Source organism: Cryptomeria japonica, chromosome 8 (genome assembly GCF_030272615.1).
Source record: "Cryptomeria japonica chromosome 8, Sugi_1.0, whole genome shotgun sequence".
Lineage (NCBI taxonomy): Eukaryota > Viridiplantae > Streptophyta > Pinopsida > Cupressales > Cupressaceae > Cryptomeria > Cryptomeria japonica.
In genome coordinates this window covers 724011580-724029294 of record NC_081412.1, presented here as the reverse complement: position 1 = coordinate 724029294, position 17715 = coordinate 724011580, and positions in this window count along the sequence as shown.

The following is a 17715-nucleotide window of genomic DNA, read 5'->3' as shown; positions in this document are numbered from 1 at the left end:
ACATTTTCCAACGTGCAAACTTCCACGAATTTGTGACTCATTAGCTTGCACATACCCAAAGATGAAAATTTTGATTTATGTGAATACATCGATGCAAATTGGGTAGGAGATGTAGATGACAGAAAGACTACCACTAGCAATTCATTCTTTCTTGGTAGCAGAATGATTTCATGGACAAGAAAGAAGTAGAGTTGTACATCATTATCAACAGCAGAATCAGAATATGTTGCAACAGCAGCTAATTGTACTCAGGTATTATGAATTAAGAAAATGTTGAAGGACATAAAGGTAAAATGCAAAGAACCTATAATCATTTATTGTGATAATTCAACAACAATTGATATATCAAAGAATCTGATATTTGACTCTAAGACTAAACATGTTTCTATCAATTATAATTTTTTGAAAGAAAATGTTGAAGCAAAAGAAGTAAGATTGGTTTATGTGAATACTAAAGAGCAGATTGCATATATCTTTACTAAGCCTTTGACTAAGCAAACTTTTGAATATCTCAGAGAGCATCTTGGGGTAATACCCTCACCAGTAGAGACTTAGATAATTGGAGATTGGCATCAAACCGATAGAAACTAATAGAGAAACCTTTTTTCCGGCTTTGATGGAGGAGAGCTACTTCTCAGGGGGAGTAGTTGGTTATATTAGTTGGTTGTATGTTCTGGTATTTATATATTGCTTTGGCATTTGATGTCAAAGGGGGAGAGAGATCTATGGAAAAAAATTCTTGGAAAAGAGATCTATGAGACATTATTCATTGAGGGAGAGATACATACTCTTTGTTTTATGGTATTGATCTACTCTAGAGATTGTTGGTTTCTAGATTTTGGCATTCTGTTTTGGCACTTAGATGTTTTTTCATCTAGTGTTTCCATCAATGCCAAAGGGGGACATTGTTGGTATTATGGATGTGTTGCATTATTTTTGTCATTGATGTCAACACTTATCCTTCTGGAAATCTACATTGTTGATTTGGCACTATGGTTATATTGGTTTACTATTGAACCGACACATTGTGTTCACCGGAAAGTTCAGTGACTTATGCATAGTCACCGGTATATTATTCACTGGCACGTTATATGGTTCACTGGCACTGATGATGACTTGTTATCATCTGGAGATCACTTGATTATATCAAAGACATGGTTTGGATACTTGGTTTTGGTGTTTTGGTTATTGGTCTAATCGGGTTGACATATTTATTGTTACCGAAAGATTGGTCTAGGTTATGGACCAATATACGTTATCTATTCCAGATCAGCACGACACGTTATGGAGATGATTTATTAATTGAATATTGTTGTTAATGTATTGAGCTGACATGACGCATCGCATCAAGACTTATTTGTAATTGATTTTATTGTAATATTCTTAGTGAGCCGACCTACACATTTCGTCGATTAGGTTTTGTATATATGTAAGATCTCATTTGTGAGATGATATAGAGCATATGGTATGTAAGGTTATGGTATTGTAACATGGTAAGTGCGAATATTGAAAATCATATGAGCAGACGATAGAGAAGATTCAAGGAAGGTTTGAAGGTGTTTATCAGAGCTTAACCGGTACTGAATCCAGCATTGGAGATGCTACTTTGAGCAGTAAATTATTCGAGGATTTAACCATCCTACTGTAGTCATTGCAACTCCCATTTGAGCAGTGTGTTCTAGGCAGTTAGTTTTTCTACACATGCAGACCCCATTTGTATACACATACTATATCCTATAGTATCATTTGATTGTGGGTAAATTTTCCCACCGTGGTTTTTCCCCTTACATGATTTTCACATAAAAAATTTTGTGTTATGTGTTGTGGATGTTGTTTCTCTTTCTGTTTCAAGCATTAAGTTTCGTCGATATTGATATTAACTGCTAATCTATTAACTGGCAATAAATTTGGTTTACCGGTATTTAGTATCAAGTTTAATTAGGTTGTAATTGGGTTGAATTTCATTGATAACTGATTCACTCCCCCCTCTCAGTTGCCTTCTAGTTTCTAACATAAAGGTGTTTATTGTTAATTTGTTGTAACAGTCAACCAGTTTATCTTATGAGTTTTTATCTTGACAGTGGTATTACATTGATAGTTCTAAGTTTACTTTGAGAGATTGATTTTTGAGATTGGTGAAGTTTGTATCAATTGTTCTATCTACTGATTCATGCCCCCTCTCAGTAGTTGACCGGATACTTATTCTTTCAACATACCATCAGAGAATGTGTCATATAAATTCTGATTCAATAATTAATATCAATTCTATGCAAGCTATTAGAAATCTGCGTATGATTGTTAAGCCTGCTAATCTTGTATGTAAAGACTATCAATTGGGTAAGAAAACAAGAATTTATTTCAAAACAAAACAATATACATCTGATGGATTGCTAGATCTTGTGATAGTTTATGCTGCTAATTGATGATTATTCCAGGATGATGTGGGTTGTCTTTTTGAGGGTGAAATCAGAAGCATTGGACAAATTCAAAATATTCAAAGAAAAGGTGGAGACTAAATTTGGATTGAAGGCGAAGTGCGTAATAGAGGTGGAGAATTTTGTTTCGGTGAATTTAATTCATTCTGTGAAAAGTATGGGATTAGAAGACAATTATCTGCTCCTTGAACCCCTCAACAGAATGGAGTTGTTGAAAGGAAGAATATAAATATTTTGGATGTTGCAAGGACTATGCTAATTGAAGGAAATAATCTGAAGATCTACTAGAGAGAAGCTATTAGCACTGTTGTTTATACATTCAACAAAATTCATATTAAAGGTGATACTGGTAAGACTCCTTATGAGTTATGGTTTGGTCATGTTCCTAATATGAGATATTTCAGAGTATTTGGTAGCAAATATTATATCAAGAGAGATGAGGATATAGGAAAGTTTGATGCTATAAGTGATGAAGGAATTTTCTTGGGATATTAAACAAAGAGCAAAGCCTATCAGTGCTACAATTAAAGATTGAGAAAGATAGTACAAAGTGCAAATGTGAAGGTGGATGAGAACCTTCGGAAAGAGATCGCATCATGCGGATATGATGATGGACAACATGTTGTTTTAGCCCCTATTGAGACTAGAGAATTGAAGCAGACTTATCCGATAGAGATAGTTTACTGAGATGTTGCTACTGTTGGTGAATAGGTATAGGAACTTGAGAATGAGAACAATCAGAAGACTTTGAAGTATCTAAGATTGAATCATTCTAAAAATTAGATTATTGGTGATAAGAATAAAGGTGTGATGACTAGAAGAAGGTTAACTGCTAAAGAAGTATGTTTGATTTCTAAAGTTGAACCTAAAGATGTTGTTGAAGCTTGTAAAGATGAAAATTGGATAGGAGCTATGGAAGAAGAATTAATTCAGATTGAAATGAATAACACTTGGGAGCTTGTACCTAGACCTAAAGATAAGAATGTTATTGGTACTAAATGGGTATTTAGAAACAAATTGAATGAGCCGGTGAACTTGATTATGAGGATACTCACCAAAAGAAGGAATTGATTATGAGGAGACTTTTGCTCCAGTAGCTAGACTTGAAGTTGGTAGGCTATTTCTTGCATATGTTGCTTATAAATATTTCAAGGTATATCAGATGGGTGTCAAATTTGCCTTTTTGAATGGTGAACTTAAGGAAGAAGTTTACATTCAGAAACATGATGGATTTTCATTATTAGATGATGGAGACATGGTATGTAAACTGTAGAAAACTCTTTATGGATTAAAATAAGCTCCTAGAGCTTGGTATGCTAGATTAGATAAATATTTGTTCAAATTGGGATTTAGTAAAGGTCCTGCTGACAATAATCTATATTTTAAGATTGAGAATGATAACATCTTGATTGTTGAAGTCTTTGTTGATGATAGTATCTTTGGAGGAGATGATTACTTGAGCATGAAGTTTGTCGATGATATGTAGAAAGAATTTGAGATGTCTATGATTGGTGAAATGAAATTTTTCTTACATTTGTAGATTTCATAGACTTGAAAAGGTATATTTATATCTCAAACTAGGTATGTGAAGGAATTTCTAAATAAGTTTGGGTTAGATGACTCCAAACCTCTTGGAACTCCTATGGTGACTGGCTATAAATTGTCTAAGAATGATGAATCTCTGAAAGCTAATCATAGTTTGAACAAATCTATGGTTGGTGGAATGCTATATCTTACTAAGACTAGACTAGACATTATGTATGCTATGTGCATGGCTTCTAGATATCAAGCTAATCTAAAAGAGAGTCATGTCATTGTTGTTAAGAGGATATTCAGATACTTGAAGGGAACTATGGATTATGGTTTATGGTATCTGAAGAATGATGATTTCATGCTATGTGCTTACACTGATGTTGATTGGGCTGGTGATGTTGATGACCAGAAGAGTAGTACTGGTGGAGCATTCTTTTTGATAAAAAAACTAGTTTCATGGGCTAGTAAGAAACAAGATTCAGTATCCTTATCTACCATTGAAGCTGAGTAAATTGCTACTGCTAGTAATTGCACTTTGGTAGTTTGGATGAAGAAAATGTCGAAGGATATCAGAGTTATCTATGATGAGCCTACTGTCATACACCATGATAATTCCAGTGCTATTAACAAGTCAAAGAATCTAGTGCATCATTCAAAGACTAAACATGTGTCAATCAAATTCCATTACTTGAGAGAACAAGTCAGTGAAGAGAAAGTGAAGCTAGAGTATGTATCTACTAAGGAACAAATTGTTTATATTTTCACTAAGCCTTTTCCTACAAATACATTTTTCTATTTGAGAGACAAATTAAGGGTATCCACCCCTCTTGATGAGAACTAGATGCACTGAGTTGCATCAATATGGTGGACCTCAGAGCCTTACCTCTTTATCTGGATTGGTTAGTTGGTGCTGCTCCTTTGTTGGAGTAGTCTATGTTTTAGAGGGAGAAATTCCTGAGATTCATGTTTCTATTTTGAGGAGAGAGGTTTTGGTTTTCTATTTTGAGATCTTTGGCATTGTTGTGAAAAACTTTTGTACCTATCTTGATCTTAGAGGGAGTTTGTTGGCGATATCTTCTTTCTTTTCATTGATTGTTTTTCACATTCATATGTTGCCATCAATGCCAAAGGGGGAGATTGTTGGAGATTGTTGGGCATTGTTGTTGCTAGGATATTCTTTTGTCATTGATGTGAACATATTCCCATGATTTTCTCTAGTGATTGCTGATTGAGAAGATCTTATGATTCAGTTTGTAGTTTTGTTTTCATGTATTGGTATTTTGTAGAGCTTGGTATTTCCTTCGGTATATTCTAGTGTGATCAGATCTTGAGTTGATTTTTTGGGATATTATTTGGGATGGTCTTATGTATCTTCATTTCAGATGGTTCCTAGTTTGGTGCTCTGCAAGTTATATTTTCTTCATGACAGTTGCTACTAGTTGTGTGTTCTTTAGTTTCCGATGTTGATTGATGAAGATTTGATAAGTAGTGTTGATGCAAAGGCTGTTGATGATTCTAACATGCTAGCTGGTGTTTCCTAATTATCTCCTATTTTCTTTAATGATCTGCATTGATCGTTGTGTGATTTTTTGGTGGTTTTCATGAATCGGAGATGATTTTTGTGTTATGCGGTATTTTTGGTGGTGTAGCGTGTTTTGGTTGATCATTACATTGGTCTAGTGGTTGATATTTGTATCGTGTGATGTAATTTTATAATTATGAGTTGAGGGTTTAGTCGACCTTGTTGTCAAGGTTGATAATTTGTATATATGGGTGATATTGTCATGTAATTTAGGTGTTGAGGTTGTGTCTGCATTATCAAAGTAGTGTATGTGCGAACAATGATTCATCATTTGGCATTGTGCTTGAGCAAAGATTGGTGTTGCAAGGAAAATATTTGTGCTTAACTGAAATTGTAATCAGGCATTTCGAGATGCTATTCTTTCAGTTCATTCCTTATGGATTGTAGTCCAAATCTCGTTGTAAGTCAGTGAGACTTCCTTAAGGGTTGTAGCCTTTTGGGTCACTGTGTTTGAGTAGTGAGATCTAGACAGTGTGCTTGAATGCATGTGCATTCCCCATTGTAATATTTTCACATACTACTATAGAGTATCATCTTACTTTTGGTAGGTTCCCATCATGGTTTTTCCCTTAACCAGGTTTTTCATGTCAAAAATCTTGGTGTTGTGTGTTTTTCTTTCAAATTGCTTATCTTTACCATTGCTACATTTTATCATATTTGTTTTGTGGTTAAGTTAGTAGATCCAGTGAAGACTGATTGACCCCACCCCTCTGATTCACTACATTTTATCATATTGGTGTTTTGCAGAGCTCGGTATTTCCTACTGATTCATATTTTCCATTTTATTTATGAAGAGAAACATTCTACAATAGGATCAAGGAGTGGGCATGCTAATAAAAACTCTTATCTTTCATCATAAATTTTATAGTCATTTACATATTAAAATATTAACATTTCAAAATAAACATAATATTTCTAAAATAAACAGAATATTAAATTTATATTTGTACTTAAATATTATATATAAATAATTCAAAATTGATCTTTTGTACTATTATACTAATTATCTAGAGAAAACTTTTTCAATTATAAATCGTAAGCTGTTTGTGGATTAAATTGTGTACAAGATTTTTGAAAACATTCTGAATTATAAATTGAAACTGTTTTTGATTCAAAAATTTTGTACACAATTTAATCCAGAAACAACTTTCAATTTATTCTATAGATTGTAGAAATCTCTTATCGTTTCTCACTTATTTTCTTTGCAACAAATGATAATTAATAGTGTAATAATAGTTGAAAAAGGATTGGTTGGCCATAAGTGAATGGAAATCTGATTGTATCAAATGATAATGAGCTTAAGAGTGAAAGTGATTATAATGAAGAAGGGTTCTTGAGTCGGGTCAAGAAAGGCCTCAACAAAGATGCACCTAAACTTGAGCTTCTAGAACATAGACTTGGGAGACTTGACAAACAGCCCTGAGCCATGTGTTATATTTTTGGCTTTCTGTGGCATTCAACAATAGTCACAAGTCATGCATTAATGTTCTAGTTTGACTATCTTAAAATGTTTTAAAAGGCTCTTTTAGTTTGGCTGCTCGCATGAGTAAAAACTGTACCCCAAAAAAAGATTACCATAATCTTGTTCTACTACTACTACGCTATGATCGAAATCTCCCTTTATTAAACTATTAAGTTGTTTCCCAACCAAAAAAAAATGTATTAACAAAGACAGTTTGTAAGTAATCTATCAAACTTTTAAAACCACACCTTTAAATGTGAAAAGTTTATTTTCTATGTTATAAAAGAAATCAAATTAGATCAATTTACTAATTTGCATACTTATATTTTAAAATATTGAAGTAAAGTACGTGGAGAGATATCAATTTTGAAGATATGAAATATATATATATAATCAATGATAAAGTATGAGGTGCAATTAAATTCAATGATATATGATGTTTTTAATTTAATTTTGGTTAAATTTGAATTATTGATAATTTAAATGAGATAAAGGCAATATGATACTTTTTAGAGGTATAATAACAACACTTGTGAAATATTATTCAAATTTAAAATTTGGAATCATTACTTTAATTGTCAAATACTTCAAACAGTTTTGAGAGGGAGAAGTATAAGAGCTATTTTTAGTACCAATTGACTATGGTCGTTTGTATTTGTACTTATTGTTCACAAAGATTTCCTACATAATAAGGTCATCATTCAATAAGCGCTTTCTTCAACTAATAGCATTCAAAAGAATGCTAATAGTATAGGAAGAATATATATAGTTTTTAACAACAATATTTACTACTGCAATAACTTATAATCTCAAAAAATATTTCAATAGTAGCACTAAACAAGATACTTTTCTCTTATATGCTAAACACAATATTAAATTCTCATAGCCTACATAAATAATTAAAAGGTCAACATATCAATAATGCTGCAAAATAATGCTTTCATCTCCCAATAATAAAAGATCACATAAAAAATTCAAACAAATTCAAAAATTTCAAAAAAATAGAATTAAATTAAAAAAATAAAAAATTTAAAAATCATCAAAAAATCTGAATTCTGGTAGAGCAGTTAAAATGTGACCCAACAGTTTGAATGGTGGGAAGGCAGATTCATGGCCGAAATCAGAGAAGCAAAATTCCAGATCACAGTGGGTTTTCATTAATGGCAAATGTGTAGATAAATGTTGGCAACCCAAGAGTAGGAACGATAATGCTAATTCATCCAATGGTCAAAATGAATGGCAGATGGTTAAGTCTAGGAAGACAAAGAGAGATGAAAAACTAACCCATCGCTTCCCAACATAAAAAGGTTTTATCCTTGTAGGCTCCAAGAAGAGATGGCTGTTGGCCATTTGGTGGAATTGATTATGTGTTGCATTGATGTTTTGTCATTGATGTCAACACTAGGTGTTTGGGTGCTTTACCAGCACCCTTCTAGTCCTAGTAGGTTGAGTAGTTTCTGGTTAACTTGGATCCGACATGATCCGGTTGACTCTGGTATAATCTAGTGATGGAATTGAACTGTTCATCATGCTTATACTCATATTTGATCAGTTGATTTTAGTCTAGTGATTGGATGCTATCCTTCTTGCTATGAAGATGGGTTTCTGGTTCCGGTGATGGTTTCACCGGTAGAGCTTTTGGTGGAGATCTTTGATGCATTGCATAATTGGTGTTGGTGTAGATAGTGATGGAGTTTCAGGATGTTGTTCGTGATCATGTTCGAGACATGGCGTTTGGAGATCATTGTTGAAGTGTGTGGACCTATACTTGGTCCTGGTTGATCTAGGTTATGGACCAACATTAATGTAACATGTGGATAGGACCTATTGTTGTATTTTCGGGATGTCTTATGTGTTGGACATTATTTGTTTTTGTCTAAGGCTGACATGGTTTGTAATTATGTAATTGGTTTATTATCTGGTGGCCGACTTGATTGTTTATGGTCAAGGGTTTATATAAATAAGATGTAAGATCTCATTGTAGATCATCATGGTTATTGTAAAAGGTCATGGTCAAGGAATGTAATGTGGGGATAATGAAATATCATTTAGGCAGAGGATTTGGTTGATCATTCGAGATCGAATTGGGTTTGTAAGGGGATTTATTCCTCTGCTATTGAGCTTAACGGGAATTGTACTCAAGCATAGGAGATGCTATCTTTCGTAGTTCAACACTTCTCCAGATTGTAGTTTGGATTTCTATTTAGTCAGTGAGACTCCTTTTGTGATGAGCAGTGTGCTCTAGGTTGTTGGCCTTCCTGCAAGTGCAGGCTCCTTCATTTTAAATTCACATACTTACTGCAGAAGTATTATTTGCCTATGGGTAGGCTTCCCACCGTGGTTTTTCCCTTTACCAAGTTTTCCACATACAAATCTTGGTGTTATGTGGATGGCTTTTATTCTGTGATTATTTTTTATGCTTAATTGGATTAATTGCTATTTCAGTATTATTGTTTAGGGTTCTGGTATTGCGGTTTTACATTGATAGTGCTTCTAGTAATCCGTGACAACTGAGTCACCCCCCCTCTCAGTTGTCTTCCGGTTATCTAAACTGTATAACAATTGGTATCAGAAATTTGGTCCTCTCTGTAGAAAGCTTAACTGCTTGAGGAAGATCTTATGGTGACTAACACTTCAAGTTCATCCAATTCTTCTGGAGCTATCTTTTGAAGGGATATATTGAGACTTGAAGGAACAAATTATATGATATGGAAGATTCAAATGGAAACTCATCTGAGATGTCTTGGCAAGGAGATTTGGGAGATCACACAGAATGGTGTCACACCCTTTAATCTGGGATCTGGTAATCCTCCTTCGACAAACAAATACTGGGATCTGGTAAGCCCTCTTGTGTGCACTTTGTGATCAACAAATACTGAGATTAACCAACAAATCATCTGGAAAGGCTATACGGGATAAGTTGCAGACTCTTAATGAAGGTGACCCTACAGTAAATATTGCTAAACTTGATGGTTACTAGGTGAGATATGAAAACCTAAAGATGGAAGAATATGAAAGGATTACTGCATTCATGGAAAGGATAAATGATATTGTTATGGGAATTCAATGTTGTGGTGGAACTCTGAGTGAAGATGAAATTGTTTCTAAAGTCCCGAGAGCCCTACCACCAGCTTACAAAATGAAGGCTACTGCTATTAATGAGTTAAAAACAATGGCTAATACATCTAAAAATAGAGATACTTTGGTTGGGAAACTATCTTCTTTTGAGCTTGAGGAATTTGGGTCTTTTGGAGCTATGAAGACTGAATCTGGTTTTCATCGACTTGAAGCACTATTTGCTAGAAGAGTACCGAAAGGACTAGTAGGGAGTAAGTATGAAGGAAAATCAGCTTTTAAATGTTTTTCATGTAATAAGATTGGTCATTTTGCATCTAGATGTCCTAAAAGGAATTCAAGATTTGAAGAAAGAGTTAAGAGATCATTTAAACATAACCCTAGATATCAGAACAAGTATAAATTTATGAAAAACAAAGAAAAATCATGCTACATGGCGGATGAGGAAGGCATTACTGATTCAGATGATGAACTGGTAGAAGACTGTGCTAGTGGATCCGGCAATGGTAAGGAATGAGTATTCTTGGCTATCAAGGAAGATGATCCGACACTGGAAGATAATGTACCTGAGGAGAAGGCACTTGCTGCTAAATTTGAAGATAAGGATGAATGGGTAATTGACAGTAGTTGTTCACATCATATGACTGAAGATAAAGGCAAGTTTCTATCTTTGCAAGAATTTGATGGTGGACTAGTTAGATTTGGAAATGGCAAGGCATGCATGATCAAGGGAAAATGAACTATATCATTGGATGGTAAGAACAATACTGACATTGTTTATTATGTTGAAAATTTGAAGCATAAAATTTTGAGTATAGGACAATTAGTAGATAAGGGATTTCAATTACAATTCAAGGATGGAAAATGCAAAATCATTAATAGATCTAGCTTGGAGATTGCAACTGGTACATAGACAAAATGTAACATATTTCATTTGAACTCTGGTGAGAAGACATGTTTGATTACACAGATTAATGAGAGTTAGTTATGGCATAAAAGGCTATGTCATGTGAATTTTGATTACATTGTGGATCAGTTCAACTAAGGTTGTTAGAGATATACCTAAGATTATGAAGCCCTATAATTCAGTATGTAAAGAATGCCAAATGGGTAAACAAGTTAGAACCTCCTTTAGGAGTATACAAGATAAATAAAATGATGTTCTTGATCTTATTCATATTGATTTGTGTGGCCTTTCTAGAGTTAAAAGTTTTCATGGTGATAGAAATTTCATGCTAGTCATTGATGATTATTCTAGAATGATGTGGGTTACTTTTTTTAGAGAAAAATCTGAAGCATTTGAAAAGTTTAAAATATTTAAGGCTAAAGTGGAAATTGAGATAGGATTGAAGATTAAATATTTGAGATTAGATCATGGTGGAGAATTCACATCCGTTGAGTTTAATAACTTTTATGACAAGCATGGTATTAGCAGACAATTTTCTATTCCCCGGACACCTCAGCAGAATGGAGTTGTGGAAAGGAAAAACATAACTATTTTGGATGCTGCTAGAACAATGATGATGGAAGCTAATCTACCTCATATCTACTAGAGAGAAGTAGTTAGTACAATGGTTTACACATTCAACAAAGTACATATCATAGGAGAAACTGGTAAGAGACCTTATGAATTATGGTTTGGCAATACACCTACAGTTAAGTATTTTAGAATTTTTGGTAGTAAATGTTATATCGAGAGAGATGATACTATTGGGAAATTTGATCCTAGAAGTGATGAAAGCATATTTCTTGGTTATTCTAATGAAAGTAAAGCATATAGATGTTATAACAAGAGATTGCAGAAAATAGTGGAGAATGATAATGTCAAAGTAGATGAGCTGAGTAAAAGTTAAATAAGAATTTATGAAAAGGAATCGACACTGGAAATGATTATATCTGAACTGGTAGCACCTTTATCAGAACAGAGAGTTGAACCAGTTACTCCGGTAACATCAAAGAATTCTGCCATAACTAAAGATTAGGGAAGAGGAACAGAGAATAAGAAGACTCCCAGGTATGTGAGATTGAATCATTCTGTAGATCAAATCATTGGGGATAAACCAATGGAGTGATGACAAGAAGAAGACTAGAAACTAATGAGGTATGTTTAATTTCACAAGTTGAACCACTATCAGTAATTGAGGTATGTAAAGATAAATTTTGGTTAAAAGCTATGGAAGAAGAATTAAATCAGATTGAGAAAAATAAGACATGGACTTTGGTTCCCCGACCTAAAAATAAAAATGTTATTGGAACTAAATGGGTTTTTAGGAATAAATTGAATGAGGATGGTCAAATTATAAGGAATAAGGCTAGATTGGTTTGTAAAGGATATTCTCAGAAGGAAGGAATTGATTCTGGATAAACTTTTGCACCGGTAGCTAGGATTGAAGCTGTAAGATTATTTCTTGCCTATGCTGCTTATAAAAAACTACAAGGTTTATCAAATGGATGTTAAATGTGCATTCTTGAATGGGGATCTTGATGAGGAATTTTATATTGATAAACCCGATGGTTTTTCACTATCAAATGATACTGATATGGTTTGCAGGTTGAGGAAAGCTTTATATGGATTGAAATAAGCACCTAGAGCTTGGTATACAAGGTTGGATAAATATCTTTTGAAACTTGGTTTTACTAAAGGCAGTGCTGAAAGTAATTTATATTTAAAATCACTGATGATGATATACTGATTATTGAAGTATTTATTGATGACATTATTTTTGGAGGTGAAGATAAATTATGCATAGAATTTTCTAAGAACATGGAGAAAGAATTTGAGATGTCTATGATTGGTGAGATGGAATTTTTATTAGGTTTGTAGATTACTCAGACTAAAAAACATATTTTTATCTGTCAAACTAAATATCCGAAGGAATTGTTGAAGAAATTTGGTATGGGAGATTCTAAACCGGTAAGTACACCTATGGTGACAAGTGAGAAATTGACAAAGAAAGATGTTTCTGCACCGATAAATCCTACAAGATACAAATCTATGATTGGAGGTCTACTTTATTTGACTCAGACTAGGCTTGACATTATGAATGTTGTTTGTACTATTTCAAGATTTCAGAGTGATCCTAGAGAAAATCATGAGATGATGGTGAAAAGGATTTTTAGATACTTCCAAGGTACACCAAAATATGGTTTATGGTATCCTAAGAATGATAACTTTACTTTATGTGCATATACAAATGCTGAATGGGCTGCAGATTTTGATGACCATAAAAGTACTTCTGATGGATCTTTCTTTCTTGGAAAGAAGTTGGTTTCATGGATCAACAAGAAATAGTCATGTACTTCTTTATCTACTATTGAAGCTCAGTATGTTGCTGTTGCTACTAATTGTACACAATTTTTATGGATGAAGCAAATGTTGAAGGATATAAAGGTGGATTGTGATGCACTGGTAGTTATTCAATGTGATAACTCTGCTACTATTGATATATCAAAGAATCTGGACATATCTATCAAGTATAACTTTTTGAAGGAGAAGGTGGAAGCAAATGAAGTTAAATTGGTTTATGTGAACACTAAAGAACAGATTGCAGATATTTTCACTAAACCTTTATCCAATGAATCATTTGAGTACCTGAGAGACAAATTGGGGGTTTCTGCCCCTCTAGCAAAGACTTGATTGATGTGGTTTGGTATCAGTCCGGTATGCATTATCAGAGATACTATTCATTCTGACACTCATGTGGGATGCTACTCCTCAAGGGGGATAGTCATCTTTGAGATTCAGAGGCTTATGTTTTTTCTTTGATATTTCTATCAGATTGTTGGCATTGATGTCAAAGGGGGAGAGATAGTGATGTGTAAAATAAATTTAGAGCTTTTACAGAGATATTATTCAAAGAGGGAGAGATATTGATATTTAGAGCTATATGCAGGAGATTGTTGGTTGTCTTCCACAAGGGGAGACTCTTTTTGGAATTTCTTGGTACTTAGATGTTTTTTACATCTAGCGTTTCCATCAATGCCAAAGGGGGACATTGTTGACCATTTGGTGGAATTGATTATGTGTTGCATTGATGTTTTGTCATTGATGTCAACACTAGTTGTTTGGATGCTTTACCGACACCCTTCTAGTCATGGTAGGTTGGGTAGTTTTTGGTTAACTTGGATCTGGCATGATCCAATTGACTCCGGTATAATTTTGTGATGGAATTGACTTGTTAATAATGCTTGTACTCATATTTAGTTAGTTGATTTTGGTTTGGTGATTGGATGCTATCCTACTTGATATGAAGATTGGTTTCTGGTTCCGATGTTCCGACGAGGGTTTCACCGACAGAGCTTTTGGTTGAGCTCTTTGATGCATTTCATAATTGGTGTTGGTGCAACTTCTGATGGAGTTTCAAGATGTTGTTGGTGATCATGTTCAAGACTTGGAGTTTGGAGACTATTGTTAAAGCGTGTGGACCTATACTTGGTCCTGGTTGATCTAGGTTATGGACCAACATTAATGTAACATGTGCATAGGACCTATTGTTGTAATTCTAGGATGTCTTATGTGTTAGATATTATTTTTTTTGGTCTAAGGCTGATGTGGTTTGTAATTATGTAATTGGTTTATTTTCTGGTGGCCGATGTGATTGTTTATGTTTGAGGGTTTATATAAATAAGATGTAAGATCTCATTGTAGATCATCATGATTTTTGTAAGAGGTCATAGTCAAGGAATGTAATGTGCGAATAATGTAATATTATTCAGGTAGAGGAGTTGGTCAATCGTTAGAGATAGAATTGGGTTTGTAAGAGGATTTAGTCTTCCGATATTGAGCTTAACCAAAATTGTACTTAGGCATATGAGATGCTATAATTTGCAGTTCAACACTTCTCTAGATTGTAGTATGGATTTGTATGTAGTCACTCAGACTCATTTTTTCATGAGAAGTGTTCTCTAGGCTATTGGCATTCCTGTAAGTGCAGACCCCTTCATTGTAAATTCACATACTTACTACAGAAGTATTATCTGATAGTGGGTAGTGATAGGGAGGATCCTAGTTGCTTGAGTTAGCTTGACTCACTCCAAGGCCTTTTTCTTAGCCTAAACCGGGAATACTCCTCTCTATTCCCCTATTCCACTCTAGGTCCTCACTACCGAGGGTTGTTACTCTTCTCTTTGTGAATTTACTTTTGTAAATCCACCAACTCACTAATCCACTAAATCTAACTAGACACCTTGCAGGGTTTGCTCTACCATGGATTATACCTACAACTTCTCCTAAGTTGTTTTCCTCCTTATGCTTGGATCTATCTTCCTATTGATCCCATCTTCTCTGGTCTACGGCTAACAACCTAGACTCCAATCTACCCTGCAAATGACTCCTCTAGGTCACTAATACCTATTCGGGCTATCATCAAGCTTGCCTAGGACCAATTTGCTGAAACGACCAATGCCATTCCCTGGTCTGCTACAAATAGAACTCTATCATATATGACTGACTCTTCTTGACAACCTCCAATGGTCATGTGGATCCCATGATAGAGAATCAAGATAAAGCCATGTTTATGACTGCTTGTCACCAACAGAAAAACAAGAAACAGAAAGACAACTTTATTTACGGAGCCGAGTTTGGCACGACTTCAGAATTGAAACTCACAAAAAAAATAAAAGTAACATCTACTCTATCACATTGGTATTTAAATATTTAAGCCATTATTTAAAGAACTCTAAGAAAGAAACCAGAAAAGGATTCAAATTGTTATTCAAAATATGTTCTTTGTTCCACCTAACCAACCTCCTTCCATCTTCTATACAAAATTCCCTTTGGGTATTTTATAGCCTCTACAACATGTCATGAAACATCCCTAACAGATGAGATCAAACTCAACACAATAGGTTTCTTGCTATAACTATCTTACAACCTCCATCGGGTCATCGGGTTAGTATCAAGACATTCTTGCCGATGGCCGATAGTGCTCTCCCAATAAAAGCTTCCTTATCGGGTTGTCGGTATAGCCTAAAACACACCCTGTCGATGGCCGATGGTGTGCTCCAAGCTGTATGCTTTCCCATCGGGTTATCGGGTGGCACAAAACTAGTTATGCTAATACCTGATTATCACCAAGTCATGGGAGATAAACCCCATGCAGCTTCCCATAGCGGTATAGCGACCAACATTGATAAACTTGGGACTTTCTCACCTATTAGTCACTCTGCTCATTGACTTATCGTTGGGTCCCACCATGGTTGCCAAGTCACAGGTGATAAACCTTGTGCAGCTTGCCATAGCAGTATAGCAGCCAACATTGATCAACTTGGGACTTGCTCACCCATTAGCTGGTGGTTTCATCGGGTTATCAGGGCAGGTGGAAAACTCTCCCGCTGATATCTGATGGTTCCACTTTGACTTGCTCCAACTGCTGGCGACTTCATCGGGGTAAGTCTCGCCAAAAATGTGAATTTTCAAAAAGAAGACAAAAATGCACTCCAAGCTCCAAACATACAACCTAATGGACTGTAGCCAGTCCTTATGCCAAAATTGCCAAAATTGCAAAGGGTATTTTCTCATCCTTAGGTTCTCCTGCACCATACTCCCCACATGAAAAATCAAGTCCTCCTTGGGGGCAGCAAGGCGACATCAATGCCCGATCTTTTGAAATCAAATTTTGCAACACAAGTGGCTTCGGCCTCACGTAGGTTGTGCCACTTGATTAAGTGTTCCATATACATGCCATGCCTCGTTTGCTTCTTCACCATGGAATCTAAAATCTGTTCCGCCTGTGGTTTAGAAAAGGGTGGTACTGGAATATCACTTAGTAGTTTCCCCTTTTGAATTCAGTCCATCTGCCACTGCTACGGGAGCTTTAAACTAAGCCAAGTCTTGGACATTAAACACAGAGGACAATGCCAAATTTGTGGGTAAATCTACCTTATAAGTATTGAAGCCATATTTAGCCAAAATTTTGAAAGGACCTATTCGCCTCATCTGAGGTTTACCAGGGACTCCCTTTTGCAACCTTAGACACAACTTCTAGAACTCTTCAGTGTAGGTACTTACATCTAACTACTTTTTCCTTAGGTTTTGTCTTTTCCTATGCAATTGCACTTCATAATCCTTAGGAAGATAAGTATCTCTGATTTTGCTTACCATCCCTTTCCAAGTAGAGATGGGGATCTTACCTTCTCTTTCTCTCTTATTTTGTATAAACTTCCACCAAGTAACGGAAACACCTCTCATTCTTGACTTAGCCACCTTAACCTTTTGGGCCTCAGTCACACCTTCAAACTCAAAACGGTTTTCCATAACCTCTATCCATTCCCTTACTGACTTTGCTTCCATCTTGCCACTAAATAGTGGTACTCCTTCCAAAGACTTTCCACTCATTACCTTCAAAGCCTTCAAGAATGGTTCTTGATCAATAACAGGGTCTGGGGAAGGTACTTCATCCTCTATTGCCAACATTTTACCCTTCTCATCTATCTTCCCACTCACTTCTGTTGTCTTGACTTCCACCACACCTAGTTTTTGCTCCAACTACTCCAACCTTTCCTTGAGCAATCGGTTTTCATCTTCTTGGTCAGTGACTTGCTTATCCAATTCTGCATTGGGCACCATCTTTACTCCATCTTCTGATACTAGATCAATCTTACACTCTTCATCCCTAATCTTTAACTTG